Below are 5,817 nucleotides of genomic sequence, written 5' to 3' on the forward strand. Positions count from 1 at the left end.
ACCAGACGCGTATTTTTCCGCGACAGACTCTTCTGCTCGGTTATTTTGAGCTTCTACAGTTAATTTGACATTGTCAATCTTGATTTGTCGCCAACTGCTCTTTGTCTCTCTCTCGTTGTGTTTTTATACACACAACCACACCCCCACTCCTTCATCGGCTCTCTACGTTGATCTGTGTGTCACTGTGTCTGTTTGTTGTTTGTGTGTTTGCTATATTTTCATCTCTACAGTCTGTTTAGACACAAAAACATGATCGCATTTGTCAATCACTGTATTTAAATGTGTAAAATTGGTTATGTTTTGAAAATTGACCGGACTTTCTCGTGTGTCTTGTCGTAGCTTCCTACAAGATTGACGCAAAAAATAGGTATCAAAGCGATCGCTGCACTGCGCGAGCCAGCTTCGCGGCTGGTGTAAACTATATCATAGGCTAGCAAAGGCGCTGAATGGAAGTGCCCTGTGTAGCGCTGCCACTGTGCAGCGCTTCCGCATGTGGTGTGAACCAGGGGTTACAGCCCGAAGATGAAATCTATGGTCAAGTTAGTTGGTGTACAGTCATAAAACAACCCTGAAATTATGATTATTTGCGCTAAAAGTAATTTGAATTTTTATTGATTCAATGAGACTCTTCAACAACACAATGACATATTACTTTTAAATACTTTATATGTTAAGAGATATCAAGGGCTCTTTTTAAAGGAGAAAATAATGTTTTTATGCCAAGAAAGTGACAAATAAATAAATAAATAAAAAATAAAAGAAAGAGAAGGAACTTTTGACAAACACAAAAAAAACAAAACAATCTGTTTAAAATCCAAGCACCGTCACTTCCACGAACCAACCCTCAAAACCTTTACCACCCATAACAGGAGCATTTGCACATCAACTCAAATTTCAAAGGATGTCTTAACCACATTTTATGATGTAAATGTTTTGTAATGATAGTAATTTGTTAAAATATGCTGTTAATGGCCTCAACAGGCACGTTTAAATAAAATCTACAATAAATGTATTATCTAAAACGTGCATTTTGACATAACTCTGTTGTAATTTTAAACACCAGCTAATCAATGTTATATAAGAGTGTCCCTGCTGACATTCTGGTGGCTCGCACTTCTCATGCTCTTTATTTACAGGCTCATAAAAATGTAATGAGAGCTTTTCATGATCGGAACAGGAGTGTGAAGAAATGCGTTTAGCAGGTACGCTCTCTAGTGATGGGGCCTGCCATAAAAGAGACCACACAGTGTGAATTACTACAAGATTAGCATGACTTTAACACTCATACAATGTCTCACAAGGCGGTGATCATGTTGGCTTACAGTCACCAGACTTTTTTAACGATGTGGATTCAATTTTCCCACAAAATAGTTTGTCAATAACTGCCTTTGGGAGTGAAAATCTAGATCATTTTTCCAAAATTCTGCAGCCAAACTTTTGTTTTTCTCAAACATAATCCGACGTATCCAGCTAATAGTGTAGTGAAATGAGTATTTGACATGGATTCTGGTATAATGGGTGAATGTCCTCTGACTTAAATGTGAAACAATTGCTTCACATGTTGGTTTTACACTTTCTAAAACCATAACTGCTCATTTGGTCATTTGTTGGGACTAAATACAGTATATACTTCACAAAATGGTGAGTGTTAAGTTGTTTAGTTTTTCCCAGTTCACTAATTAATTCTGCTGTGCTTTAGTGATATAAAACAAATGAGCTGGTGTGCTTAATGGGAACAAAATTGTCACATTACAGGCACCCTCAGGCCATTGAGTGGCCGTCTTGTACTTTATAGTCATCTCACAAAAGAGATTTTATTTTTTAAGACATTAAGCTATGATAAAAGGTAATTGGTATATTTGGGTAATAAGTCGAACCCGTTCCTAGTACATGTTGGACTCTGGTATGGCTACCATTTATCACCGGTTCTATTCATAATCTTTATGGAGAGAATTTCTAGGGTGTGGTTTGGTGACCACAGGATTTCCTCTCTGCTCTTTGCAGATGATGTTGTCTTGTTGGCTTCATCAAGCCAGGACCTCCAGCATGCATTGGAGAGAGAAGCGGCTGAGATGAGTGTCAGCATTTCTTGACTGGAGAAAGGTAGTTTGTGTATGTTGGCTTCTTGTTCACAATTGATTGGAGCGTTAGATCGACAGGCGGATTGGTGCAGCATCAGCTGTCATGTGGTCACTGTGATTGGTCAAGTGTGATGAAGAGAGAGCCGAGTTAGAAGGCAAAGGTCTGAATTTACTGGTAGATCTTTGTTCCTCCCTCACCTATGGTCATGAGCTCTGGGTCGTGACCAAAAGAACGAGATCCCAGATACAAGTAGCTGAAGTGAGTTTCCCCCAGAGCGTGGCTGGGGGCTCCCTTTGAGATAGGGGGAGAAGCTCGGTCACCCAGAGAGAGCTCGGAGTAGAGCGACTGCTCCTCCCAGTCTCTACTGGCCCAGAGGAGAAAGTGGCCAGGGAGAGGAAAGTCTGGTCATTTGTGCTTAGACTGCTGGCCCCGTGACCCGGACCTGATTCAGTGGAAGAAAATTGACGGATGGAGAACTTAATATGTTTAAGACTGAGAGTGAGTGGTACATAACGTTTTTTATGCTTAAAAAGCAAAAGAAAAAATGATTTCAAAGTAAAAAAATGTCAAAATAAAATTAGGTCAGGTAATAAACATGGCTTTGTGACTTTCTGTCTTTGTGTTACTATTTTCATATAATTGTGTGCATGTTTAGATCTGATTTCTTGTCACTGACCTCCTCATGTTCATGTCAGGTTTGAGTTTGTAATCACTGCAGCAGTTTTTCTTCAGACTGATACATGTACGGTATATAACAATTAAAGAGCATAATTAGGATAGGAGGAAAACAGAAACAAACATTTCTATTCTATGATTGTTTTAACCTGAAATGCATTTCTGTCATTTTGCAAAAGTAGTAATAAAGAAGAGATTACATGTATCAAAGTTACTCCGGAAAGTTGGAGTTCAAAATAACTTTTATTCTGTAAACTTTGTCAGCAAACAGAAATGTGTTGCTTCTGCAAAAACACCTTTACTGTGAGTAAAATTTAAAATATTTTTTTCTCTAATGTTTTTTGTCTAACAAATAAGCTTTGTCCTGCTAAAATTGTAGAATCAGAGTTTATTTTTTGAGTTTATTTGAGAACAGATCATAACAGTGCTGTGTATGTAAACAAGTCTCATCTGAATATCAGCACCTATTGTTTCTTTATTCATATCTCAGTTAAAATAGAGTGAATTTTGCTTAAGCCTAAGTCGTGTTTCAGTTTATTTTATAAAATATTGAGTTACTTCATTCTAGTCTTTTTTTTGGCTCCGGTTATCATGACAAACTTTAAATATTTCACAGAATTTCTTAAAAAAAATTGACCCAAACTTACAATAATTTAAGCTTAAAACTAAGAAAATACAGTCTATGAAGGTGTATCTAATGAAGAGATAACAGTATTTATGTATGTCATAAGTCTCTTAATGATCCCATGCCTATAAAAAAGTGCCCTGATAATACTTTTGACATTTTTACTGTTTTATATTCAACTCATCTATTCTTAGTTTTTTTTTTTGTTTTTCTGAAGACTCACCAACTGTCGTTCCAGGCTAACAGCTGGGTAAACTCCAGAAAGGAGATTTGCCTACAGGAAAGTAGGTATTGGCATTACATTTCCTGACAGCGTTGGCACTTGGAAGTGTTTTGGAAACATGAGTCTACTGCATGTAGTTTGATGGATGATGCGTGGTGATGGTGTCAAGAATAGCTTGTAGCTTTGCTTTTGTCCTGCAGGGCATCTGCTAAATATTTATGGCCTGCAACAGTCCTGGACTGCAAGGACCACATTGCTTGTGCATTTTTTTCTTTTTGACTGCACCTATTAGCAAATATTTTCCCACCACCACATACTCAAACTCACAAAAATGCTCATGAAGCTTATACCTGCTACAAAGGAATGATTGACTTAGTGAACAACCCTCCCCTGCAAAGGTGATGACATCACCGCAGGACAAATTATTAAAAAAAAGAAAAAAGAATGGGGCTGAAATATCCAAAAGAGCTCTAAAAAATAAAATTAAAATCCACGAACAAAACCAAAACACAGACATATCCAAAGGACGTTTTAAAATTAAAATGTGTTTTATATTTAATTAATTTGCGACATACAGTTTTGACTAGGTGGCAGGAGAAGAGGGGGGAGGTGAAGGGCTTGAAGCATCTGCTCAGTTGGTGATTGCTGGTCAAAGGCCAAAAAAAGGGCTTGAGGATTTAATTTTTTTTAAATTATCACTGGATGAAATTTGAAAAAACAAAAACAAAAAACAACTGCAGATTTTTTTTCTTGTTATTTTTAGCTTTCTGATGCATTAAAAAGAGAAAAGGATCTTTGAAACAGCTGAAATAGCATTCCCTTCATGTCTGATCCTGCTATGAATGTAAAATCAAAAAAACATTCAGAGCTTCACTCTGCTCTCACTCCAGAGCATTAATCTAGATTCTCAATTTAATAACAATGGGATTTACTGGATAATGTAGGCCAACACGCTGGTGTTAAACAGGAGCAGAACAGTCCCTCAGGGCTGGAGAATGATGGCTGACATAATTATTGTTGCCATAGAGTCAGATGCCGCGGAAAGAGCTTCCCTGTTCATCCAAACGGACAGAAATGTGGTTTCATTCACTACAGAAGCTGAGCTGAAGCGCTTTTATGTTTTCCTGCCTTACACAGTCAATTCCACCAAACTGTATCCAGAAAAAAGACATTAAAGCTGCTTGCTCTGTTATCATCCCAGATAACTGAGAACATGTGAAGTTACTGAACAGGGATTTACTCTGTTGAGAGAAGACTTGTGGGCGCAAAAAGGAAAACTACAAAAACAGACAGTTAATTAGTCTCAAGAAGCAAGGACTGACTGCAAAAATTATATTCCCCTTAAGAGTAAAAAAAAAAAGAAAATGGCAAAATTACTGTTATGCTTCTGCGATGTTTTTGCCCCCAAGAGTATAGATCTAAAAATGCATATGACCCCAAAGCGTGGAGAAAATAAATAAAATAAAAATCAGTTTAATGAGATTGATGTCCAATGCAATATTAAAGATTAAACCATAAATATAAAATAAAAATGCTTTTAAAACACAATAAAGATAAATAGAAAACAAAAAAGGGAAAGCAAGTTTATTTGTACAAAACATTTTGTATACAAACACAATTCAAAGTGTTTTACAGAAAACATTAAAAGAAACTCTAAAAAAATGTATTAAATTATTGATAATTAAATAAAAGCTTAAAGACAGTAACAAAGAAGTACATTTTAAACTTAAAGTGGAAGTGCCAAAGTAAACTTTTGAATAAAAACTAATCAGTTGCATCTGACAACTGGTGGGTCTTTAAAATCCCACTCCAAGTAAATTTGTATCTATTGCAAAAGCGTTTCCAGAGTTCTATTGTGATTATGCCGTTTTTAGCAAAAATCAAAAGACCTGTTTTCGTTTTAAGACATATTTTCTGCAGATCAAAAGGAGTTCACTCGAAATTTGCCTCTGGGTTGTGGGCGGAACTGATGCCGTGGAAATTAGCTTCCACTAATTTCCCATCATTCCTTTGTTTACACTCTCTCCCTAGCTTATAGGCCCTCACAACCCAAGCTAACATTTTGGTTGCAAAAATCCTCCCTTTGTATGTCCAAATTCCCACCCTGATCCCTAACTACTACAAAAACTATGTAATGCAGAACTATATAGTGCCCTGGATTTTAAAAGCAATTTGGACACCATTGTCACTACTTTTTTATTTTTGTCACAAA

The sequence above is a fragment of the Oryzias melastigma genome, linkage group LG19 (genome assembly GCF_002922805.2).
Source record: "Oryzias melastigma strain HK-1 linkage group LG19, ASM292280v2, whole genome shotgun sequence".
NCBI lineage: Eukaryota > Metazoa > Chordata > Actinopteri > Beloniformes > Adrianichthyidae > Oryzias > Oryzias melastigma.